General features: G+C 37.2%; 1 protein-coding gene across 1 annotated transcript in view; it reads left to right on the forward strand.

Annotated features, from left to right (window-relative positions):
- Positions 1-27,844, forward strand: part of ZFHX4 (zinc finger homeobox 4) — a 150,834-nt gene that overhangs the window by 47,479 nt on the left and 75,511 nt on the right. The gene's annotated exons all lie outside the window — the stretch shown is intronic.

Below are 27,844 nucleotides of genomic sequence, written 5' to 3' on the forward strand. Positions count from 1 at the left end.
AGTGCAGAATCTCCCAGTAGAATGCCTTGAAGGCAAGCACGGTCCCAGGGTAAAGAGGAGGGCTACTCATACCTGAGCTATCACTTCTTGGCTTTTCTGCTGATAGCAACTATCCTGATAAGGGCAATAGTGACTTTTGAAGACATACCCTCATCAAAAAACAGAGTAAGAGTGCCATACCATTTATGATGGACTGCTAGACAGCTGGCAGGCAAAAGTATTGTAATCACTCCAGATTTGAACTACCCTTTTGAATTGGTGATTTCTATTTAAATGCTGATTTTTAATCTGGCCAAATCACTGTAGGGAATAACCCTGTACTGTCAATAAGAAGGAACAGATATTTTATTTCTTCCATTTTCAGTATCCTTAAACTTACCAATGAAATAAATATTGTTTCCTATTGCCAGTCCCTTAAATTGTTTAACCTCTAGTGACAGGCTCATTAAATATTCATGTGCACAACTAATTGTATTAATTATTGAAATTAATATATATATGTGTGTGTGTGTTTTAGATTATATGAAGTCAATTACAATGGGAAAAAGACGGAGAGTTTGACTTGGGATCTCTAACCTGCTCTCATTGTCTTGGCAGAAGATAGAATCAAATTAGGACTGACTTAATATGCACATTCAGGCATCAGTTGGTGAAACTACTGTCCCTTCAATCCACCTGCATGTTGAATTGTTGTACTTAAAAGCAAGATGACAGGGAGGATCAGTGCTGCTAACTGCACCTGACACAGGCATCAGGGCATTTCTTTACTCCTTGAACACTATTAAAGACATGCGTACTATTGTAGATCTGGTGGATACTCTTGATACATTTGATGATAAAGTGGTATTGATGAATAGCTGAAGGCCATGAGAGCAATAAATGAAGTTACTCTTGAGTGACTCCATTCTTTTTTTGTAGGGAGGACTCAGGGGTGGGGGCAGTTTGGGGTGGTTGTTCATCAGCCCAGTGGGTGCACTCATGTGCTCCCATGTGGAGTATTGCTGAGTTCTAGTCTGTCACCCTTCTTGATCAACATATGCCCAAGACCATTAAGGGAGAATCATCTGTGTTTGAGGTGAGGGTGTCTCCAAGATGCAGATGATTTTTACCTGAACAACTGTTTCCTCAGTTTTGGGTGGTAAACTTAATTGTTTGATGCAGTTTGGAGGTTTGGATTTATCAGCTGTGTTGCAAGCCAAGGTCATGCTGATGGGATTCAACAGTTGGTAGAAATGGCCAAGGCAGCATCTTGTAGATGTCCCACTGATGTAAGCCTTTACAGATTCTACATTTGCCTACTGAGGTAACCCAAGGAATGATAACCATGCCTTGGTCTTTTATATATATGGCCAAGTGCTAAATGGAGGGATGTTGCTTCTCTTTCAAATCAGCTTCTTTCTATTTATTTTGTTTTAGAGATATCCTCCAAGAAATTGTGCTCATTCCTGGTGCTGCTGCTCAACCTGCATCCATTCACAATATTTAATATATTTAAACTTTTGTGCTCTGTTGGTTAGTTTTGGTTTGACACATGGTATATTTCTGTTCCCTGATTGATTGCAAATGTACCATTAGAAATTGGCTGTTCCATGAATGCTCAGTTTACACATTCGGAATGTACTTTCCTTGCATTTAAACAGAGCTGTTTCTGAAACAAATTCCTTGCTTAGGTCAGCAGATTTCATTCGTAGAAATTAATGGAAAACAAACAGCCAATAGGTGGGGCATGGAAGGAACTAATTCAGAAATTTCAGATTAACATATCCAGTATTTTCCGTCTCTCCTTCTGATGCTTTAATTCAAAGCACAAAACTTAGTGGCCCACGCTTTGCTACCTTCAGATTTGACAAGAAAAGAGAGGTGAACCCCTGAACTTTCAGGAGATTTGAGCTGCCAGGAATGCAGCTTTCTGTCCATTAGCCAGTGCTTTTGACAGCACGTATTTTGCAGCTGCTCTCCCAGATCTATTTTAATTTACAACTTGTTTCTAGTTGCAGTTTACTCTGTTTCACCCTATAAAGACTTAAGTGCGCTGGATCCCGATTCTCCATGAAAGCTTTACTTCACATATATAGTTCAGATGAGCCCTGGGCTTATTCTCAGAGGTGCTAGAAGCTTGTGTTTTTCAGAGTGTGGCTGGCAAATGCAGAATCTTCTTTCTTGATCAAAGTTTGTAATTTTCGACCTTTCCAGCACATAGCGTAGTGCATTGTTTTTCAGATTCCTGTAGGATAAAGGGAGTAAATGGTGCCCATATTGGGAAGGTTTGTTCTAAGGAAAAAAGAAATTTTGATGGCTTGGATTTATTAATCTGTTTATTAATATACTGTTTATTAATGGGCTTCTACTTGGTAGGGTAAAAAAAAGTGGCACATGTGCGCGCGCATGTGTGTGTGTGTGTGAAGAGAATCTTATTAAGTCTAAATAAATAGACTGTAGGAACCATGTTAATACTTTACACTTCTGTAAAACCTTTATTCAGAGGCTTTCAAAATGTTTTAACAATGTTAATTAAATTCAGTTCTTCTCCATTCTGTGTTAGCTGAAGTGCATATAGGACTGTCTTCATGTGCATACTGGTAGACTGGAAGAAATCTCATGCTTAACTGTGTGCAGCAGCATTGCACTGCAAGTATTTTGAAGGCAGGTGAAAAAAAAAAAAAAAAAAAAGCTGTGTTCATGTGAAACTGCATAGGGAATTGCCTGTAGGTAGGCAAAACATAATTACAACTTGAAATTTGGCCAAGACATTTGTCTTAACACTCTTCCTCCTTTGAAAAAAATGTGCCACGTACTTAATAACTTTATTAAGTACAAGCAGTTATGAAATCTGTTCTTTGTTTCAACCAAAAGAAAACATTTCCTAATAGGACGGTGCTGTTAAACACCAAGCTAGGGCACTGACTCATTACTAATTTAGACAGAGAGCACCGTCAATGAATTACCGAAACTCTTTTTTGTAGCACTGGTGTTTTCCTTAGAGATCTCCCCTCCACGTACTGACCCTGCTTTAGCCTGCAAGATCTGAAGGGATCACAGCACAAGGTGGTATGGCTTAGGGCTGTATATAAAATGATGAAGGAGAGAGTGAAACCCAGCCATGTGCTTGCTCCCTTTACTCGACACTGTAGTAGGAGAGGGAGGTGGTGTTCAGTGAAACTCAGAGCTATGCTTGTTTTCTGCAGTAAATAATCAGCCTGTGAAATTCAGCACTGCAGTGGGGGGTTATCCGGATCACCAGTTTATCAGGATTTTTAAGAAGGATAACGGGATGACATTAATGATCTTTCTGATTGTGTGGGCTAAAACAAAAAGATACAAGAATGTTTGGTTCTCTATTGTTATTATTGTTAAAGTCAGGATATAAACAGACTGTCTTCCAGGGTCAAGCAAGGATCCCATGTCACATGGAACACTCTTTTAGACTCTCTAAGGCTTGTGTTTGTAGCCTGCTTTCCTCTGATATTAGCTACTTACACAGACAGTGTGTCGGAATAGCTGGGCCAAGGGCATGATTCAGAGTGTTAGGTGTTTCCGTCTCTCTATCCCTCAGTGACTGTTCTCTGAGGACAGCATTAGACTTAAAAAATGAATATAAGAATTGAGTGTTTCTAATGTAAGTAACATGCCTTTCTATTGGCAATATTAGTCTTGCTGAGGCAAGATGCTATTCCAACAGTAAACAACTGAATCTGTATGTCCGGAGTTTTTTTGGTGTTTTTTTTTTTTTGTTTTTTTTTTTTTGTTTTTTGTTTGATTTGTTTTTCTGTCAACTTATCACCCAGCATCTGGGTGTCTGTATCATAATTAATGTTTGGTTTATTTACTAGACAGAAATGTCCATTTGGCACCTGATTAATTTGCTTCTTCTCAAAGAACGTAACAGAAAGTTCCTCTTCAGGTGAGTATTCATAGGTCCATGGACTTGCATTTTTACATTTGAGTAATAATTCATCAACATCAATTGATAGATAATTTGATACTGCAAGTTCAGCATGTAAAGGGAGAGACTTCGAATGTGTTTGTTAAACTCAGGCAACCATTGGAAACACTTTTTAGATCATAGTTAGAGCAATTAAGATTCAGTAGCACACATCATCTCTCTGCTTTTTAAGGAAACACAACAGTTTTATTCTACCTCTTGGAAGAGGGCAAAACATTTGCTGCCCAGCTCCTGTGACAACTGGTTTCTACAGAAGCCACATAGGATGATGTCAAATACAGCTTGGCTCAGGTCACTGTTTTGTGCTGCTGTTTGTCTGCATCACAGTAAGGTGCTAACTCTGAGTGGTAGCTGTTATTAATTGTTTAATGCTTTCTTCCCTGAGCAAGGATTGGGAAGACAAACTCCAGTGTTGTGATCATTATTATTAGAATAAGCAATCCAGACCTGCAGAGGTGGTGTCTGGACTATTCTCTGTGTCTTGGTATGGCTCCTCTCCAGCCCTGGATAGTCAGTCTGTATGTGGAAACCGGGTCTGAAAGGGAATGGGGGGGAGTGGAGGTGAGATAGTTCACTTGGAGGGATTTGTCCCAATACAGAGCTGGGAGATTGCAGGGCATACACTTGGACTCTCTGCCTGGGAAGCACTCCTGGTTTCTGTAATGTATACAGAGTGTGGGAGAGCAGAAGACTGGAATTTCAATAGAGGGATCAATCTTCTTTAGGGAGGGGCATATTGTTGAACATGGTATTTTTCACTTTTCTGTATTTCCCCTTTCCCTGCAGAGCATTAATAATGTACTGGAGAATTCCCAGACTTTAGAATGTCAGTGGGCCTTGAAGAGCTGTAAGAGAGGAAAGTATTGCTTCTTCAGGTAGAAAAAAAGAAAGATCCTTTGGGCAGAAAGGAAATAAAAACATTGATTAGTCGAGGAAAGACCTCAAAGAGAAAAGTGAGATACAGTTTTTCCAGGCAGCTAAACTGTAATGGTAAGAACTACAGAGCAAACAACAGCTCGAACAAAGGTATGCAGACCTGGACAGTAAAATTGTGGGGAAACCAGTGAAAGGATTTCAGATTAGAGCATCAAAGTCCAAATAGCAGAAGAAACAAGACTGCTACTACTGCAAAGTAAAGACTAGAAGGAAACAGTTTCATTAGTGCTGTTGCACGAATGAACTAATATTTAATGAATTTTTTTTAACATATTTTTTCCACATATCTCTGCAAAGAACCATAGTTAGTAATACTGGTTTTACAAGATAGCTATTTGTAAATATCTTTGTAACAACACTTTCATGTAAGTACTGTAATGTACCTTTTAAAGTCAAATATCCTTGTAGGGGAATCAGGTTTTTCTTTGTTATTTCTAGTGTTAGCCAGAGGTGTGTAGCAGGGGGAGGGGAGTAAGGGTTATTTTAATCCCTGATATCAGACATGGGTATATGAGTGGACACTGGCATGGAGACCAGCTAAATCTATTATTCTGAAGCAATGTACAGTAGCTCCTAGTGTGGGCAATAATAAAAAACATTGACCTAAAACAAGATTGTTTTTAAAGCCACCTTCACTTATCCAGCATTGTGGAGATCTGAAAATAGAAGTTGATTTGTCTTTGCATCACTATGTATTTATGGCTCATTAAATGATTTAATATAATTAGAACTCAGATGTCCAGTCTCTTAGTCACTTATTTTGCCTCATACATTACCAGAGTAAGTTAGAATAAATTGGAAATAAATGTGGTACCAATATTAAAAGAAGAATGTAATAATAGTATTTACCTTTATTGATCACATCCCCAAAGATCTGATCCAAAGCCCTTCAAAACAAACATGGATCCTTTTTACTCTTTGCTTTTTACAATGATTCAAACCTGAAATAACACAGTGGCATTTGCAGGCAGTCTCAGAGAGAAATGAAAGATTTACTGCATACTGAGACAGTTTTCGGGTTGGGTTTATTTCCCCTTATGTTTTGTGCTGTTTTGGGGGTTTTGTGGTTGATTTTTTTGTTTTTGGTTTGGTTTTGTTTTTTTCCTGTAACAGTGGTGCTTTGAGGTTTTTAGTAGTTCAGGCAAAGAGGAAGCTTTTGTCTCTAGGGCTTGCAGTTTAGCCCCTGCAGAACAGAAAAGGCTCCACTTCAGAAATATTTTAAAGTTTTTAAATAATAAGCAATGAGACAGTCTTTAAGAAAATATGGGTGATGTAACCACTGGGTAGTAATTTAAAGAAATAAGAAGTCTCCTCAAATATCACTTTTGTGTCATACAGCAATACTAAGTGGAATTTCTTTTTTAAGTGCAGTTCCAGGTCAGATTCTCTTTCCCCTCAGTGGCTGGGATGAGTCAATCTTCAAACTGTTAAACAATACCATGCATGGTCCCTGAAACTTCCTTTTTTTTTTTTTTTTTTTTTTTTTTTTTTTACCAATGGGAATGCTAGACATATCCAAATAAGAACTTTAAAAATGCTCGGGAAAAGTTTATTAATAGATCGCATTACTGCAAGTTTTATTCATGCCCCTTTGAAAAAAGTGGTCACTTTAATTAGAGATTAGACAGAACATTTACATGAATAAAATGATTAATAAAACACATCAAGACTTATTTCTATTAGTATTGGTCCATGAATACTTCATGTACTAATTTAGGGCTTAGGGATATTTAGTCATACAAAGGCTGGAAAAGGCATGTACCTCATTATTGCTATTACTATTATTATTATTATTATTATTATCATGATTATTATTTAAATTCCAGTCTTTAATGTTTTGGATATATTTATGAAACATACTTTTCCTCTTCATAAAATTAAAAACATCTGCTACAGCTTCTTGGTTAAAATGCTGTGGACATGGAAGTCTGATGATAGGTCAGTCTGCCATTTTGAATGGCAATTAAGCTGACAGTGCTCCCTGTACCAGTGAGACTGAAAACAAACAAAAAAAGGCAGATGGTTCATTTAGTTTAGTAATTGTAATTTGTTGTTCATTAAAAGTGATTCCCACACAGGCATTCTCTGTGCAGATGGAGTATATGGAAAATTTTATTCTGCCAACCTGTCCTAATAATTATTTTTGTTAGTGTAATTTGCACTGACATTTGATAGGCAGTTGATTAGAGCAGTATGATTTCATCAGAGTTAAAATTAATTGTAAATTTTGCTACTTTCAGTAATCTGCTTTTATAACTATCATGACCAAGCAGCAGGGGTTTGGCTCTGAAATACCAAATATCACAGCAGCATTTGCTGTTTCTTTTTTTCTTTTTGAGATGACTGAACCTTTTAATCAAAGGTTTTGTTTTTAGAAGTGCTTTTTTATACCTACTGAAGATGAAAGTTAGCAAGAAAACTATCTTAGATAAAATATGCTTTGAATGGAGGAATGTCCACAGTTATAAAAACAAACTCATTTAAGCTTGAGATATTTTTCAGGCTTTTTAAATATAGTGACAGCATTGTAGTTACACACATCCTGATAAGCAGAAATAAACCTTATTGGCAGCTGTAAAAATGTCCTGACAGGTAAAAACGATATTGGCTAATAGGTTTTGTACAGGGAAATTCTTTTGTCCCTAAGAATACAAAATTATCTTAAATAAACTTCAAACAAAGGAAACTGGCTCCCTCTTGACGATGATAATTATAGAACTGCACAGCTTGATAACCATAATAAAGTTGTTCTCTTCTTGATGAAGTTGTTCTCTCCTAGATGGCTTAAACTGCAAAATAATTCTTCCAAAAAATGTTGGAACATCTCGGTACAAATGTAGACAGACAATTCTCAAGGCCGATGTGAAGGGCTGAATGCAGCTTAGGTGCAGTGGTGTAGCACTTCTATCAACCTGCAGTATTAGAAAGTAGACAAATGCTGGATGTGAAATCCAGAATGCAGCTTTTAGCCTTTCGTGTCCCAGTATCTTTGGTGGTTGATCTGTTGCTTCTTTTCTCCATTGCAATATAATATTGGTAAGGCAACAGAGCAGAAAAGTGAAGGCTGTTGTCCTTATCCTCTTTAAGTCAATGGCGGCTCCAAAATTAATTTCAGTTGCACCTTGTAACCTAAAGAAAACCCCAATATTTTACAGAAGTAGCCAAATACAGTATAATCAGTACTGTCTTAGAGAATGAAATAACATTCTAGCATAAGTAATTTTTTTCTTCAAGAGATGTTTTATATTACCATTTTGCTTCTTCTGAGGTACAGCATCCAGCAGGGTATAATTCCCCTTAGAGTTGCAACTGTTTAAGTCAGAGCATGCTTGACCTACTAATTTTCAGTAATACATTTTCCTCTCAGAATATTAAATTGAAAAAAATATCTATATCCAGGAATCAGGCTGGGAAAAGTAAAGGAATTCTTCTGGTTTATAACTTGACTCTTGTTTCTGCAAAATATGAACAAGACAGTGTTTATTGTAGTCAGAAAAATAGTTGGCATGATTGTGCGTAAGTGAAGAATCTCTGGATTGTCTCAAAGTGCTAGCTACCCATTTGCAGACAAGCAAGCTTTTAGTGTGCAATTTAGGTCAATGGATAGAGGGGAGAAGATGTGTTTAGGCGACAGATTTTAAATCACCATAATATAAATATGCTTCCCTTTTCATCCGGAATTTGCTTTCTTTCAAGGTAATTTAGTGGAGCAGACATGCACTTATGCCTGTCTTTGTAATTTTAGGGATTAGGATAGTGAGGATTAAATGCTGACCCTTAATCTTCAATATCAACTTTAAGAGCGAAATATAATATGCAAATGGAATACATTCATTTTGTGTTTATATATTTTAATCTCTGTAATTTAGTTTTAAGAAGATGGAAACTCATCTTTGCCTTATTTATTTTGAATCCCAAAGCAAGATGCCATTAAAATCTTTATCCCTGTATCTTAGAGGATAAATGTTTATCCTTTAGGGATTAAAATATAATTTTTTTTTAAAATGAGTTTAACCTAACACTCTTACATCAATCCAAGAGTTGTGTGTGTCTGATTTAAACGTATCCTTGAGTGTCATGTCAAGCATTGATAGCAGGGAAAAATCATCCTGTGTTTATTTTCTAAAATCAGTGAATGGAATTTGCATTAACAAAAATCAATTGGTTACTGTACCACTGATCAATTTTGGTCAGTTTGTGTAAGCTTTTCCTGAAAGTTCTGATAAATTCAAAACATAGACCTAGAAGTCTGAGAGAGTATTTATGAAGATTAAGTAATCTTCAGTTATAAACAAGCAGGAAATCTCAACCAGTACAAATGAATGATGCAGTATTAAGGAATCAGATCAGAAGGATAGATGTAGTATGAAAACCTGTCAATAAAGTGGATATGTGAAATAGTCTTCCTTTTGGCATTAGTACTAGCAATGTAAAGTGCAATTAAAATGCTTGACCCAATTAGATTTATAATGGATGCCCATATAGATGTGATTTTTTGGTTTGTTTTTATAAAAAATATATTTTGAGAACACCATTTCTGAAGCCTTTTTAGATCAGGCCATCATATTTTTTGCTTTAATATCTTCATACCTCCTTTCTCTAGTTTTGCTGATTTTAGCATGGCAGCTTGAAGGTCTCTGAATAATTTTGCAGCTAATTTGAGATTGCTTCACACTAAGAATTTAGAACACTTTGGTATGAGCTGTACACTAAAGTCTTTTTAGTTAAATGGTAAATGGATAATAGCAATATGCCACATTTCTGCCCAGTGAGTCACCATCCAAAGACCATATTCTGACATCTTGTAGTCATACAAAGAATACTTTCTTCAATGGAAAAGCTTTCAAGCATTTTAAAGTCCTCTGAACAGTAAGGTGCTACCCACAATGATGCAGTTGTTAGAATATGGATCAGCAGGGATATTGCAAGAGCAGAGTAAGAAACTGAAAAAATACATAAATAAATTAAAGCATCACCTACTAACTTTATTGCTATTATGGCCTTAGAAGCTGCCTTGGGTTGCTGCATCTGGTATGTCAGGAAACTTAAAAATATTGATTGTTACGTACAGATTAATTCCCTCATGAAATACTGAAGAAGTGAGTGATTGGGTGTTTCTAGTTCTATCGTTCTCCAACTTTGGAATGTTCTCCAGCCCTGAGCTGGCTCAGAGGAAGAGTAAAATAAAATTGGGCCTTTTATCTTGAGGAGAAAAGTTTGCTATCACGTCTGGTCCTTCCATAGACCTTATAAAAGTGAGAAGCTGCTTTGTGTCCTAATCATTCCCAAACACTTCTGTAAAAGCCAGAAACTATCTGGATTTTACAATAAGTTTCATGTTTTATTAATTTCCCCAATTGTATTGAAAGGGAAAGAACATACCACACAGTAAAAATGCAGTCACACCTTCATTACTGCCCAATAGAGACCTTACAAGTGTCAAGTGTTTTAATCCAGCTTTACTGATATGTACCTGAAATTTTCTGAAATACAAAGCAAGAAAGGGCAAGAAAAAGGGATATGACATGATGGCTTACTCTCAGTGGTAGGTATCTTACCACCTATCACAATGGTACCTTGGATATCAGTAAGTAGTCTTAGCAATTCTTATTTACCCTACATTTACTATCATATTTCAAAAAGCATCAGAGCATCTAATATAGGACACTTAGTTCCTCTGTCAGAAATTATACTTTCTAAAAGATTTTCTGTATTAATGGAGTACACTGAGAGGCTCACACAGAGAGTAACAGATGGCATTTCTGAAGATGAATTTTTCTTGATGTTTTCTCCTAACTTCATGTTGTATTAGGCTTCAAATACCATCAGGGATGGCCTCCTATGCAAAGAGAGAATCTATTTTAACTGTGTATTGGTGTTGATGACTGAACATGTTTTTTGTGATGCTTCTGTCAAATCTTTCATCTGAGTGTCAGGAACATTCTTTATATATTGCCAAGGTGTTAACTCAAATTGAAGTGAAGTGTACTGGAGTAAATATGTGAGCTGTCTAATACATGGGTATAGGATAGCTGAAGTTATGTGTGCAGCCAAAAGTGCCTAGCAGACCAAAAAGAGTTATAAAAAAGAGTTGTATTTTATGGTATAATCAGTAATGATCACTAGACAGTAACAATGCAGTAGGTGTTATGGTACCTCACAAAAATCAGAAAACATTAGAAAGAATTTCTTTACTGAGAGGGTGATCAGACATTGGAATGGGCTGCCCTGGGAAGTAGTGGATTCTCCGTCCCTGGAGATATTTAAAAAGAGACTGGATGTGGCACTCAGTGCCATGGTCTGGTAACTGCAGCGGTAGTGGATCAAGGGTTGGACTTGATGATCTCTGAGGTCCCTTCCAACCCAGCCAATTCTATGATTCTATGATTCTATGATTGTTTTTGTTAGGGCTGGTTCAGTCTCTGGTCAAGGGACTTCCACTAACACCAGCTCATGATGCCCAAACTTACAAACCTCATCTGGAACCAGCTGTTTCACACTGTCAGAAGGAAGAGGCAGAAGCTGAGGCAGAAGCTAAGGCAGTGTGTAGATGCCAATATTTTAGTTAATGGCTTTGATGGGAATTTGTGAGCTGGAAAATTTTAAACATGACATAATCAAACAGTGTAAAGAAGCTAGTCAAAATGAAACCTCAGCTTTCTCTGAAGGTTTAACTCAGTCTAGCTGAGTTAAAGGCTTATAAGTTGCACTAGGAAGCATGTTCTGACATGTTAGAAATCCTTATCTAAAGAAATTCGTAAAGATTCATGTAGATAGGAGCTGGTAGCGGCTGCAGTGTCAAGAGCATAAGTGCTATCTTTGAGAAAATTTGCTAAATAAGTGGGTAGGTGCTTTCAACACTAGCTGCCATTTTTCAGTGGTCTTCACAAGTGGCCATAAGTAGAAAAAATTACTGCAGTACTTGAGGGAAGTGCACAAGAGATGCTCATCTAAGGGCATTAGGGCTGATTGTACAGTGGGTGCCTAAGGCATGAGCAAGGTTCAGTGGAGCAAGATTCAGTGATGGAGATGGGCTCAGCACCAAACCCAACCCTGGCCGTGCAGCAGCCTGCTGCTCTTGGATGCTTGGGTGACTGTGTCTGCTGGCTTAGGCTGCTTCAGGTTGTCACTGACATCTTTAAAGACACAAGTCTTTCAAAGGCTGCTCCGCTTTGGCATAGATTCAGGGAAAGTCTTCATACAGGTAATATTTTTTTAGGGAGGAGAAGAGAATAAATGGCAGTAATGAGTACCACACATAAGTGCATACAGCTGTGCCAAAAAGCATGCAAATTTGTTTCTGCTTAATGGATGCTCAGTTGTATTATACCCTTAAATATCCTTATGTTACAAATGTAAAAACCTCAAAGTTGTGTCCACCCAACCCCAGCATGCATCTGTACATTTCCCTATGAACCAGTGTAACCTTGTCCTACCTTGAGACTTACACAATTATCGCTTATCCAAACTCCAATTTCTTCAGGCAGTAGGAGAGCTATGATTCTATGACTCACTGGCCTTGTTAGAGTAATTGGAGAACTTTAAATCTCCTAGCAAAATGTCCAAAGTCACTGTGACATAAAAGATGGGGAAAGGGAGGAACAACAAAACACTTTGGCCTAATAATTTCTTCTAATCCCTTGGAGGCACTGATTGTTGGGATAGTCTCCATGGCACTAACCACCAAAAGTGCATGAAATATTTGTTGGGAAGTAATAGTTCCTTGTGGAGTTCACTTCCAGTGCTCAAAAACCTGTCCACTTAGAAACAGGCAACAACCATTATAACCTCTGGGACCGGTCTTGCTGTAAAATCAATGTTTGAAGGTAATCACTTTATATCTGATGCATGAGCCTGAGTGATTTTACTGGATGCCTGTTGTTAATATGGACCACTGCCTAATTGTCATTCCAGAAGAGGATCCAGACGTCCCTTATTCTCTCCCTCCAGCCCACTGTGGCTTTCATTTCCAGAAAAAAAATTCCTAAAAGGTGATATCACTTACTGTTAGAAGTTGAGCAGGAAAAAGACCATCCCTTCTTGCACCTTTTGGCTAGTGAACAGATTTTAAAATTAACACCTCTCCTCAGCACCAGAGGTACATGTGATTTCACCTACTGGTCCACATGCAATCCTGTTTGTATATCCTTAAAGTCCTTCAAGCCTGTATCTTTTCCCATAAAATATCAGTTCTCATGCCTCCATATGTTATAGAAAAGGTTTAGGGTTTTTTTTGGATTTTTGTTATTGTCGTTGTTTTGGGGGTTTTGTTTGGTTGGGTTTAGTTTGGTTTGTTTGTTTGTTTTGGTTTTTTTCCCAGCATGTTTGCTAAGGAGAGGTACAAATGAGGCATTTGACTCCTGACTTGCATGGTTGTATTCTGCACCTAGTATTCAAATGCCAATACAAAAGGTGTTGGAGAGAAGTGAAATTTTTTTCTCTGTCTTTTAGTGTGTTTACATTCTTAGCAAGAAAGTTGCAACTTTGTTTGCAGAAGGTACTGGTCTTTTTAAAATTTATTATTATTTCTTTTCTTCCCATGGAAACAATCTGTTGATAAACACAAGTCTAAATTACCCCCCAAATACACTTCCTCTCCCAGTCTTAAGGCTACATTGTTTAAATAACAGTCAGGAGAAGCTTCATTTTTGCAAGGATTAGATCTTCTGAGAAGTAATCGTTGTGATTTTTGGTCAGTTACGGAGTACAAGTCCCATGGTGTTCCACTTTCAAAAAGCCCTTAAATTAATTTTAAAAGTTGTGGGACAAAAGACTTCTCTTAAAGGAGGAGAGCAAATGTTTTTAATACATAGTCATTATTTTACTGCGTATTTAAAGTAGATATATACCTTGCTGCTATGAATCTTTGACAAAGTGCCAAGTGTTGCCTTGCCAAAGGTATAGCATTTCATTTATTTCTTTAGGCTCAATAGCGGTTACTGGTAACATGTGTTTGTAGGGTGTCAGTTCTGATGGAATTTTTTTACCTGGCCTGTTTCCAACTAATGTTGGTATGTGTTTAAAATGCTTTAAAAATAAATCAGACTTTTGTGTTTCTGCAATAGAAATTCCAGGCAGAGTGATAAAGTGGGATCCACTTGCCATCACAACTTTTTTTTGCTTTGTTTTTAATGGGAAAGGACTTTGTTCTTTTTATATTGCTTTTCAGTAGGATAAAACAATATAATAACCAGGAATAAGTATTCAGAACACATCTAATATTTTTAAGAAACTTTTAAATAAGATTTTTTTTCCCCTGTTAAAAATGCTTTTAATTTTGCGTCCTTTATGTAGTTTCTTTTATCTACCAGATCTCTGTGATATTTGTGCAGTGTATCTTTGCAGATGTGCTTTTGTGGCTCTGAAATTTTTGTTCCTTCCCTTTTTGAGAGACGGAAAACTACTATAGACCATCCCTTTTCATTCTGAGACCTTATGTGATTGCTGTGCACATCTAGAATCATTTCTGTGGAGGCATTGGAGACATGCTGTACGGACTAGAGGATGCTTAAGACCTCTCCCACTAATTCTGTAAGAATTCCCAAGAAAAAGAAATAGAGCTCTGAAAAATTCAAGTCCGTGGGTCCTCAGGACATTGTAGCCAGGGAGAACCCCCTGTAAGTGGAATTAAGATGCCTGCTGGGAGCAGAGTTTCTGCAGCAGTACTTAGATCCTCTGATCTCTGCATGCTTTCCCCAGGTGACAAACTTCCCCTTCACTTTGTGGGCATCTGCTACTCTGGGTTCTTTCTCCTGTGGGTGAATATATAAATCTATCAGCCTGGTAAGGTGGCCAGCTAAAGTTTGCCAGCACTTTGTACCAGCTGTTCAAAAGAAGCTGCTTAATGCAGGTGCCCTGGTTCATATACCTTACACTTGCATTTGCAGAGGTGCTGAGCACCTGCAGATACGAGCCTGCTTTGTTCACTCTTTGTGAAATTTGGCCTGTACTGTCTCAAGCTGAGCCTCTAAAGCTGAAATTCCACCCTCCAAAAAATCAGTGATGGTTTTTTTGGAAGTAGCAGTAACAAGAACAAGGTTCAGGTAAACTGGGTTGAATTTTGCATCAATTATTTTTAAAGAAAACAGATTGACATGTATTAGAATTTGGCCTCTACTTTTGTTTTCCAAGTCTTTCTTTAGGGAAAGAGACTGCATTTTCTTGCGGATAGTCTTGCTGTTGATTATTCTATGTTGTGGTGGCTTTTTTTATTTTACTTTTTCAAAGGATGTTCAAATTTAGGATGATTTTACAGTTTTGCAACAGGAAAATCCATAAACGATTTGTAAAGTGTAATGATACTGAAAAATAAGTATTCAATATTCAGCATTTGCTGTGAATATGCAGTAGCAAATATTTACTGCTACATTCGCTTCCAAGTTTCATTGTATATCTGGAAGCTTGATAGTAACAATTCATATTTTCTTACCAAACTGATAATGTGTTATTAATTCAGATGAAAAAAGAGGTAGCTCTACCAGATTCTTCTGTTTTGTCCCAGGTTTGAAATTTTATGAGAACCAGACTACACATTCCTCTGCTGTTAGACAGTATTATTTTCAGAGATGCTAACCTGTTAGTGATTAGCCCAGACTGGTGTCTTGGATGCTTGTGGTATCAGAAAGCCCTTCCCTGAGGACTTCTCTGGTCCAAAGAGAATTTCCGTATTTGAGCTTAAAAAAGATGGACTGAACCTGTGTATATTCCCAACCAAGGGTCAAATCCCATGAGTCCATGGGAATTTTGCCTGAGTAAAAACTGCAGGATTTGACTGTTCGGGATTTATTTGTTTCTTGTACAGATGTTTAAGTCGTTTAAAATTATGTGGCCCATTGTTCAAAGAATTAGCTGCCTACTAGACCTTTTGCTCCTAACCCCAGCTAATTCACTATCACTACTTATTGGTGTCTTTGTATTTAATTCATTCTATATGGCAAATTAAGGAAAATTTGGGCATCCAGTGAAATAATCATCAAGGAATGTAAATTGCAAACTACCGTAGACTGTATGTGGCCCAAAAGGTAATTCTAGTTTTATTTGTAGAAAATAGCTATCACCTTTGTAATATTACTACTGTTAGTGCTAGAAGGCAGTTTGTTTGCTGTATTTGTATGTTGCTTTATGCAAGATTCCGCTAAGTGATCCTGATCCATATCTTTGTATGTTTGATTGCTTTTACCATAAGTGCATTGTTTTAGGGACTTATCTGTGAACTTCCAGTAGGTCCTCCCATCTGCAGCTTGTCACATCAGGTCTTTATTCTAATTGGATGATAGAATAACTATATTTAACATGGCCAGGCTTTAGACATTAATTGGACATTAATCAGGACATGCCATGTGTTATAACATTGGTTTTGCATTTGCATGAGCACATACGCACACAATTGATTTCTGTGTGTCTGTATTAAGACATGCAAGCATCTGATAGTCTTTCTGAAAAACCTTCTTTCTGAATAGGCCTCTGCAGTCTGGAAAAGAAAACAAAAAGCCAAAAACTTTGTTTGGAGAGGCAGTTAAAAAAGAGAGAGAGAGAGGGGACAGAATGATTTTTTTTCCCAGCAAGATTCATAGTAAATTTACCTTAATAGTAAAGCACTGGACTGCTAATTTGGAAAGGGAAAAGAAGAAAGGAGAAAGAAATGGAATTCTGATACTTGATAGGCTTTAGTATTACGGAATCAGAATCACAGAATGTTTTAGGTTGGAAAAGATCTTAAACAATCACCTAGTTCCAATGCCCCTGCATGGTCAGGGACACTTCCCACTAGTCCAAGTTGCTCAAACCCCCATTCAACCAGGCCTTGAACATGTCAAGGGATGGGACATCCACAACCCCCTCAGTCAAAGTGTTCCAGCATCTCACCACCCTCACAGTAAAGAATTTCTTCCTAATTTCTAACCTGATCTGCCCTCTTTATGGAGGGTAGATTCCCTCTTCCAGTTTAAAAAATTTTCTCCTTGTACTGTCACTACATTCCCTTGTAAAAAGTCCCTCCCCAGATTTCCTGTAGGCTCCCTCCAGGTGCTGGAAGGCCACTATAGGGTCTCCCCAGAGCTTTCTCTTCTCCAGGCTGAACACGACAGCTCTCTCAGCCTGTCATCATAGGAGAGGTGCTCCAGACCTCTGATCGTCTTTGTGGCCCACCTATGGACTTAGTCCAAGACCTCTGTGTTCTTCCTGTGTTTAGTGCTCCAGAACTGGACACAGAACTCCAAGTGGAGGTTGATGAGAATGCAGAGGAGGAGAATCACCTCCCTCAACCTATGCCCACTTTTCTTTTGTTGCAGCCCAGTATATGGTTGGCTTTCTGGCCTGAAAGTTCACATTGCCAGCTCTTGTTGTGTTTCTCATAAAGCCAACACCCTCAAGTCCTTCTCCTCAGGGCTGTTCTCAATCCATTCTTTGCCCAAACCTGTATTTTTGCTCAAGGTTGCCCCAATCCATATGCAAGACCTTGCACTTCGCCTTATTGAACTTAAGGAGGTTGGCATGGGCCCACCTCTACTGAGTTTCCTTTCCTCATTCCCCTGTTTGCTGGGAGATGAAAGCTATCACTTTTGATGCCTGGTTTTCTGCTTTCCTGGGAGCTGTTGATGTTTACTACAGCCCCCCTAAAAATTTCAGCACCCTGCTCTATGTCTTTCATAAACAGTCATGTGAAATGCCTTTCATAATCTTTCTGCATCACACTAGAGAAGAGGATACAACAGCACTAATGCCATTTGCTTCTGCTAAAGACAAAAAGAGGTAGAAGCTGCATTTCTAAATTGGTCACTGTGTAGTTTTACTTACTGATTTACAGAGCATTTATTACCATAGTAGAACATTATAATGAACATAGCTGAAGACTGAACATTTGTTGAAACATGTCTGAGGCATTTCTACATGTGCTTGAGGGGTGAATTAATTTACATGATGTTTTATTTTTAAATAAAACAATTTATTATAGAAATCAAAATGTCAAATCTAAAGGCTCTTATCTGCGAGCTGTCATAAATTATTTCCTTGAAACTTTTTTGGAGCAGGTCTCTGCACATGTTCCTCCCTGAAGCCTAAATTACACAAACAATAAGTAACAAGTTATTCTAAGTGTAATGGTAATTAACCATGAAAAAAACTAGTTGTTTTGATTCTAGTTGATTTTCCCTTTAGATAAAGGCATCTCCTTACTATGAATTTTTATTTTTTCATCTCCTCAAGTATTTCAGTGTTTTTCAGCCTTTTTTTCTTAATTTTTTTACGTGGTCACTTACCTGCATATGTCATTAGGCGAGTGTCTCCCAGGCGTGATTAGCCTCCTGTGTTCTTACAATTTTTTGGCATCAGCAGAATGGTGATTTCTGTTTGCAAGCTGGTGAGGTTCTGGTGATGAGCCGTTAAATAAAATGATCTGTCCCCAGGCTAGCCAGTTGGTTCATTGCCAAACAGTAATCCAGTACAATTAAGTATCAAAGATTGGAGTATTCCGTTATTGCAAGAGCTCTCACTGCAGCCACCTGGAAAAGCAGAGAGATCAAGAGGGTAGGAGTGATCAGGACATTTATTTTCACTGGGGTATACTAATTTCATTGGTGTTTGCATGAACACATGGGATTTAGATATCCATAAATTTAAAATTAACATTTAAATTTTCGATTTCAGCTTTGTTTTGCTTTGAAAGCTGGGGGTTGAGAGAAAGAAGAGGTGAAAGCTAGAAAGAACTGATTCAATTTCTGACATGGCTTCTCCTGTTCTTGACTAACTTTCTTATTAAACCAGAAGATTTTATGGTTCCATTCTACTTTCCTCCTTTATAAAGGCTGCTGCATCAGTTGCTGCTGTACTCATGCACACATTTAAGCATTTCAGTAGTGGCAACAAAGTTAGAACTTTGTCAGATTATCTAGCAAACAGTTTTTGTTGTTTGCTCAAAAATTCAGGGCCGGGAATGCAAACTCTGTGTTCCACTACTGCTCTCAATTTCTTTTTCATAGCCTTGCAAGCAATAATTTTGTATTTGTTCAAAGAACAGTGGATTCTGATGTAATTTTACTAGGGTATGCCTTTTCTGACCATAAGAAGAGTAGCACTGTAAAACACAACAAGCTAATGCAATGTCTTTTTAAAGTTCTCTAAATAAAGAAAATGGCCAAGCATGTTAGATATTTGAATATTTTACGGGTGCCCACAGCTGATTAGGTAGAAAATCACTCTTAATGTACACAAAGGAGTGTTTAAAATCTGATTCATATATAATAATTCAAGATAACCCCACCTTTTGTTACTTGGAGCTAGACTCTTTTTGTAGTGTCCCAAAGTGGATGAGTGTGAAAAGGAGAAAATAATTTGGCCTATTTGTCCCCCTTCAGGATCTTAACAATTGTATAATCCCATAGAACTGTAGAAGTCTCCATAGTTGTGACATCTGAGAAAGTTAGAGGATATAAAGATGTTAAATAAGTGTTAGCACAGTCCTCTGAAGACATAGATGATATACAGATTTCACTGATGGAGAAACTGAGTCACAGGATTGTAATATTGTTTGCTATGTTTTACAGCTCAATCACAGTTGGAAAGAGCAATCAGGTATTCTGAATTATATTTTCCAGCTGTGGTTCCTCTCTCTAAAAGGCACTAAACTATAATTTTGAGAAATATGAAAATATAAGGGATAAGGAGAAGTCGTTCTAGTTTCACCTGGGGTTGCTCAAAATCTATGGATGCCAGATCTCTCCCAGGGCAAAAATGAAAGAAGGAAACAACCAGGAAAATTAAAACTCTTTTAAGACTTGGAAAAGTTAAAAGAAATGCAAAAGCAAAATGAGTTAATACTAGCCAAAGGAGCCAGGGGAAATAAGAATAGCATTTCAAATATATTGCAGAAAAAAAGAAATAATGGAATGAAAAAGCAAGCTCAATAATAAATGAAGAGGGTGACAAAATGAAAGCTGGTTCTGAAATGGCTGATGCATTGAGCTACTTTCAAAATCAGTCTTTGACAAGAAAAATAAGAGGAAAAAGGACATAAGAGATCAAGTAATTAAGACCTTTTCAAAATAGTTGTTGGTAAAAAAAGAGTAAGGCAATACTTAGAAAAAATGGAATAAATGCAAATCAGCAGGACTGGATGATAAGCATAGTATGGTCTCTAGAGACATAGATAATGAATTTACATAATCACTAGTAATTATTTTTGAAAAGTAAAGTACAATTGAGGAATTATCATAGGACTGGAGAAAAAGCAAATCTAATACCAATCTTTAATAAAAGAAAAAAAAAAAGGTAATTCTGGTAATTACCATAGGGCTGCCTGTTGTTGTTTGTAAAGACTAGCAGTGTGATAGGAACTTTACTGAAGCTGCAAGAAATCATCCTTACCCCAAAGCAATTCAACTTCTTCTTGACAATCTTAGATGAAGATGACCTAAAAGTAAAGTGGTTCAAAGAATGAAAACAGTAGGAATACAAGTTTTTTTTGGTTAATTCTCTATTTGTACGTCTTCACAATTGTGTGAAGATTTGTGCTCTATTTGAAGTAATAACAATGATTAAGAAATAAGATAACAAATATTATTGGTCTGATGATGAAGGTTTTGCCCCATATTTTCTCTTGTCTCCACTTGCTAAGCCCAAAGGCATTTCCAGGAGACCAAGGGTATCCAGGCAGGTGCTACTTGCTTCCTCCCTGTTTCCTGACTCAGACTCTGAGTGCCTCACATGGATATAAGATGGAGCTGTGCTTCAGAGAGCTCTCGACTGTAGTTTGATCCTGAACTACACACACACAGTCACAGTATGGAAAGAAGAGCATGCAGATAAAACAACAGAAGTGGTCTCCTGGGCTTACTTTCTCACAGGCTGCTTGGGTGGGTAGTCTCATCTGGCTCTTCCTCTTTCCTATACTGGGTTCCAACAGGATGTGCCCAGGGGCTCCTAAGGGTTTAGGGAGAAGAAGGGACCGTGCCATCTAGTGGAACTCCCCCTACTTTTTCCACCTCTTCTTAGAAACATGAAGGAGAACAAGGGTTGTGAAGGTCTTCCTGAGGAAACAGGAGTGCAGTTTCCTGTGGGGACTAAATTTGAGTTCAGAAAGTGAGGTAAAAATATTTGCAAAGTGATTTAAAAAGAAAAAAGATAATGTGGAGAAAATAACCTCATAGTTCTTTGCTTAAATGGGGGGATAGATAAAGATTTTTGCAAAAGGTTTTGGGCAGTTGAGATGAATTTGAATATGCCCATATTGCCATGTAAATTTTCTAGTTCATTGCAGGAGCACGAGATGTATTTTGGGGAGAGAGTAAGGAGTCCAGGGGTGTTATGCAGATGTGAGTGAAAGAATTAATGTGTTGATCATGTGATTAAGGAAGGGGAGGTAAACAGATCATTCATTAAATCTGCAAGTTGTACTTAAACTAGGAGGTGCTGCCAATAGCAGCGAGGACAGAGTTTGAAGATATAAGAAGTGAGAACGGCTTAAAAATGTGGACAGGAAATCACAAAATGGGATTCAACCTGGAAAATGGAATCTGATACATGTGCTGAAATAATAACACAAAATGCAGCTATTCAGCAGGAGAAAGACACTTGTAAAGAACTGATGTTGAAAGAAAGCCTAAGGGTGATAGTAGGTAGTGAATTGAGTATGAGTTTGCCATATGACAGGACAATCAAATGGCCTTCCTTCCCAACAGTTCTGATCTTGCTTGCATCATCATAGAGCAGAAATGGAATAGATCCCCTTTTGCAGACTGTGATAAGATATAATACTGCACACAGCTTTATGCATGTCATAAAACAATAATAGATATGAATAGGTGTAGTAATTGGAAGCTCTCTCATAGTGAAATGAGACTGGACAATGAATTTTGAAGCATATAATAGGAAGTCATTCTGCATGGATGGGTGAGCACTACTGTCTTTTTCAGCTTTAATTTTCATGTTCCTGTACAAGGCAAGTAAAATGAACAGTGGTTATTGTTTAACCAAGTATCTTTGCACATCAAACATGTTAATTTCATTTTTTTCTGGGTCAGATATTTTGTTAACCATGACATCTTGGCACTGAACTAACCATAATAACCTACCCTAGCCCTGATGGTTCAGTTCATTACAAGGTGATCTGTAATAGAATGTGTTAGTTTTCTTCCCTGAGATAGCAGATGAAAGACTATCCAAAAAAAAAGACCATTTAAAAACATGATTATTTTTACCTGTATGTTTAGATTCTTTGACATTTGCATTTTGAGTATATGTCAGCCACTCAGTCAAAAGTCACATTATATGTGCATAAACATATATATTTATACATTATTATGTAGCATATGAAATCTGATGTAGTCAGGTAGTGAAACTTGTTAATTTACTCTGTAATTTGCATAGGTCAATTATCTTTTTACCTAAGTCTACTCTCCTGGAAGAAGTCTTTTGCAGAAGCAGAAATACAGGGAATACTGTCCTTCAGAACTGTGGCTCCCGAAGTAGGGTACAGGAGGATGAAACAGTTGCTAATAGCCCTTCAATAAGTACAGCTGTTGCTCCAGGCATGTGTGGGTGCTCCATACCTTTGATTTGTATCCAGCTGTTTTTCTCTGCTTTTAGTGATTCTAGAAAGCCAGCTGGGTCCTATTTGCCTGGCCTTTTAACCAATACTTTGTTTCTTAGATCCAAAAGCATGTTTACTACTTAGGTTTGCTACAAAGCAGATAGATAAGTGTATCTCCTTTGCCTATGTCCTTCACAAAACAGGGAATATTTAGATATTACCCATTATATTTTTTAACATCACGCCAACTACTGCAGAATATAAGTATGTGTGTTGACATATCAATAAAAAAAAAAAAAGAAATACGTAGTTCTGTAGTATTTTTATTATGGAAACTACCTACAAAGATTTATAGTTACTGATATAATTGAAAATTAATTTGTATTAAAATGAAAGGCACTCCTGCTCTTTCTTTTGCTTTCTAAAAGCCTCTCTTAATATCAGCACAGGAAGATACTTGTTTGTTGACCTTCAGTGAGGCTGCCAGTATAGTTGAATGCTCTCTGGAACACTGACCATTTTTGCTACTGGTACATGAGCCTGTCTCAAGGTCTTATAACCTGTTGCTTGATTATGAACAGAAATAGTATTTCTTTATGAAATAAATATCACATTTAGGAGGTTCTGCTAGTGTAATGGTACTGTACTACATTGGGGTTTTTTCACTCTTTCTTAGACGTAATAACATTGCGCTTAGCAAACAAACTCTTCAGATCAAGTAGCCTGCTTATACATTTATATGTACCAAGCTAAAATTGTGAAAAGGACCAAAATTGCAAGATAATAATCCATTATTTCCAAGCAATATTGAATGTAGCAGTAGCTGCCTGTTTTTTCAAGCCAAATTGAGGTTTAGAAATAAATGACTAAGCTCAGCAGCTGAATGAGCTGAGATGAATATTCAGAAAAGATGTACAAACTCTTCATTTTTATCACAGTACTTGTGCTACATTTGTGTTGATCAATTTATAGAGCTTGAGTCTCCACCTCCTCTGTTGAATACACATCTTAATACCTTGTTAAATCAGCTTGTTTAAGCAGCTTTTGATTTACTGTGTTCATGTAAAGGTTCCTGATTTTTAAAACATATATGCTGGTGCACATGCACAGCATTTAAGATTAGAACTGTGTTATTATAAGTTTCCCATTTCTCATCATGGCTAAAAGGGCTAGAACTGCACATTTAGCTGGAGAATAAAACACGTAAGCCTCTTAAAGAACTTTTTGACACTGCCAGCCTGGTAGGTCTTTTCTTATTAGTGTATTTCCTTCTGTGTGTATTTATTTAAACAGAGAGATGGATTTTCAATATATTGTTCAACTACAGAAGAAAAATAATAAGAGTAAGCTGCAGTTCTGAAAAGGCTGGGTTAAGTCTTTACTAGAGGAGAAAGAAAACAGCCTGAATTTTAAAAGTGTCAATTCCCAGTCCTATAGCTGCAGGCACCATAACTCACAGTGGTGGTGGCTGCAACCTGAAAACATCAAGATGAGTGACCGTGTCCCTGAGGTTTGGTTCTCTCAGACTTCCATTTCAAGAGCACTTCAGCAACAAGTTGCAGGTACACACTGGCCAAGCTGGTGACAATGGGATTGTACATGGAAAGAAAGAATTTAGTGGTTTGATGACAGCTGTGTGTCCCTATATAGATACATCCCGTAGAGATTAATACATTGGCAGGATTGGTTTTGGTGTTATAGAGGATCTTAACTAAGGTGAAAAAAAATTAAGACAGCACCAAGGATTCATGCAATTCTGTGGTGCTTTCACAATCAATGCCACAATGAAATTGTTACAAGTGAAATGCCACAAATAAAGAGATGGCTATTTTATAAAAAATTTCAAACCAGTTTTGTAATCTCTTTGTAGTACACGTTCTCAATATTTTATGAAATAAATAGCTGTCATGTCTATGGGATTGTTATTTGTTTTATATTGCTTTTAGGAAACAGAGTAGCAGAAATATAACGGGTAGAAAGAAGCAAAGGAGTTTCTTTAACACTGGATTGCTTCTATTGCAAGTATCTTAACTTCCCAGTGCTGGTTAACGTTCTTGGTTATGTTCTTAGCTTTTTAATGATTTCTATCTCACTTCTGCCATTTTATGTGAAGTATAGTAAATGGGTGAGAAAGTAAGTTAATACCCAAGGGAGGATCAAAATAATTTATACTATGCCACAGACATTTCAAGTCTTGCAGTCTCTGAGCAACCACTTGCAGAGCTGAATAGCTCGAAATGGTAAAGTACACTCCATAAACCAGAAATTCAAGTTGGGTTCTCTGAAAAAAAGCATTAGTTTGCCAATGTTTTTATTAAAAATGTACAATACAAAATATGTAGTTCAGCGTAGGCCTTTTGAAGGCTTCTAAGAATTTGAGTATTTTGATAAAACAAACCTCATTTAAATGTACAGGCTGTGTATTTAGAAAAATGCATAGTTATCAGGCTTTCTAATAATGGAAATGGGACTTCTGTAAAATGCTTTGTATAAACCCAAGAATTTACCAGATATCTGAAAATGTATGACTCAAACTGTGATGCATTTGGTTTTGGAGTAATATGTGTTACTTGTGTATGCATGTGAAGTTAGTGGTCACCAGAGCCATGGGGTGGAGAGGCTTGAAAATCTTGCTTTATCTATGGAATTGTTACATAGCATATTGCTATAGAATATTACATTTCACATTGAGCCTCAATGCCATTATCTGTAGGAATGATGGAGACAGTGCATTTCCTATATCTCAAACTTTGATGAAGCAGAATAGTAGTGCCAGTTAAGGTGTTGGCTTTTTTATGATGTGAATGTATGCTAGTAGAAACAAAGCCTACAAATTAGATTTAATTAGTTAATTTTTTAGTTAATTAGTCTAGCTTTTTTTTTTTTTTTTTTTTTTTTTTTTTTTAAATGGCACCCAGCAATAAGGTTTCTACTACTATAAAATGCAGATACCATGCCCTATTACTTGGATGGTGGCTTGCTTGCAGGTATTTGTTTGACTGACAGAAAACATGCACTTCAATGCCACACTTGCAAGATAGAAAAGAAATTATATTTATTCTGCTTAGTTCCATGCAGTGTGTCTTGTATCTGCTAATAACTGGCAATCCAGCTACAAGCATGTAAGAGGATGGGTATGAAATGATAAAATCAGGCTGTGATTTAAGTACCGTTTAGGATGGAAAATCTAGAATTTTAAAATGCTTGTGGTTCTAACAGTAATGCTGCTTTCATTACTACTGTACCTCAAATCAGCAGAGAGAAAAGCTTCTGAAGTTAAGATTACCCATAGGATTTGTAAATCAGATTGATGGAAGTAATTGGTAAACTGCTTAATCAAGCCTTGCTTGGAGGTGAATAAGGACTGCAGGATAGAAAATGTAGGCTGTATAAGTAACCCAACAAGTCAGTAGAGTTCTTTTTTTCTGAAAGAAACAAAGATAGCAGTAATTAATGACCCTGACTCTGTGCCAAAAAAGCTTTCTTCTGACAACTCCAACTTAATTAAAACTTAAGACATTTCAATGGCCTCAGAAAGCCCCTGATGGGGTGAACTCTTGCAAACTCGTGAGAAAATTTTGTAAATTAAAGGAAAAGATGTGTGTTACCACTGGTGCCATGACTCTAATCCCTGGCAGTCAAAGAATCTATTTAGCCAAAGCCTTTTCTTTTAACTGGCTCACACCTGCAGGCTTACTGGCACTTCCTCTGTACCAGAGAAGGCAGTTTTTGTGTTTTACGGAAGATCAGATAATAGGAGTCTTGCTGTTACTTTTGTTTTTGTGCATTGTTCATTAGGCTGTGAGTGTTGCAGGCACACTTGATATGCTTGGCTAGCTTGGGGGGAGAGTAGTGGCTGAATGCTTTAGGTGGTGCAACATTAGTGAGGATGGGCTGGCAAAAAAAGTTTAATGCAAAAGTGCTTCAAATTAAAACTCACAGCTGATGAGGCAAGCTGAAAGGCAGAGCCTGCTGTTCTTCACATACCCAAGTTACAAGGGACAATATTCTGCCCTGGACAGTGTTGGATTTAGACAAAAGGAAATACGGCTTTCAGATTCTCTTTGCTCCTTTTTATTAATGTAATTTTTGTTCATTATGGACCAACTGGTGTAAGAATTCCCCCCTTGACACATTATTCCCCCCTCCAGGTACACTGAATGGAAAGGAAAGCTCTGTTTGCATTGCAAAGAAGCAGGCTATTTTATGAGTTGACCTGTCTGCTTTATTAATAAACATGGGATTAAATTCTAGAAATAACATCAGTTGCATACTAATTGGTCCAAATGGTTACTTGATTTGCATAAGAAAAAAAAAGTTTAATTTCATCACACATTCTAGTAAGTGCCTTTGTTATATTGTGAAGATCTTTTCCAGTTCCCCTGTCTTTGTCTTTAGGCATATCCGTATCTGAGGCAGTGGAGAAGGTGATATTCTGGATTGCCCTTTCCTTTTTGGATGTTATGTGCTGTCTGACTGGCACAGAAAAGCCCTGCCCATTTTTAGGACTAGGCTTAGGTATCCTTTTTAGACGTAGATGCTATAGGAAAGTATAAAGAGTTTGAGATACTCACGAATCTCTTTCTTTGAACTTTTTTGAGAGTTTTGATGAGCCTAATTATGATGTTTGTTTTCACAGGTGATGATCCATAACATACAGATGCTTCAGCTGAGATTTTCTTTTTTACTGTGGCTTAGGGTAGAGTGGGGGGAAATACAGTCACAGGCTTGTAACTTTTTTGTCGATTGGCATTTAATTCACCACATCAAGCTGACACAAAAAAAAGAAAGGAGATCAGAAAAAAAAGGCCTGTAGGACTTTGCAAAAATATACGAGATGTGTCATGTCTCTGTAGAACTGGAAAGATTCACCTACCAGTTTGTTAGTAACTACTTTCAGATGTTGAAGTAGGGATAGGGAAGATGGAGGGGGAACAAGGGGCAGAGGAAAGCAGAAAACAACATGTTTTATCCAATACAGAAACTATTGTCTGCAAGAATTTCAGGATACCAGTCATAATCTAACTAAACTTAGTCCAAATAAATACCACCTGTACTATTAGATATCTGAAGAGAAAAGCAGTCCAGTGTAATGTATTAGAAAGACTCCTAGAGTTATACTAAACCCTCACCAAGAAAGTGATTGTTTTTGCAGTACGTTGCCATTCTTATTTTTGGAATATATTTGTTGTGCCTGTGAAATGGAAGTACCTTAGTTGAAGTAAAATATGTTTTTAAAAAATAAACTACTGTAACAGAATATGTTTGGGAGTTGTAAAAGTTTTCCATTGAAAAAATCAGAATTTAAAAGGATCCTGTTACATGCTGTGGGCAGAAATCAGAGTCAGCAATGCTTGTGAAAAGAATTTTTTTTTTTTTTTTTTTTTTGACAAAAATTTGTTGCGGGTCACAGTAAATGGTTTTTGAAAAAGTTTCACATC

This window comes from Heliangelus exortis, chromosome 2 (genome assembly GCF_036169615.1).
Source record: "Heliangelus exortis chromosome 2, bHelExo1.hap1, whole genome shotgun sequence".
Lineage (NCBI taxonomy): Eukaryota > Metazoa > Chordata > Aves > Apodiformes > Trochilidae > Heliangelus > Heliangelus exortis.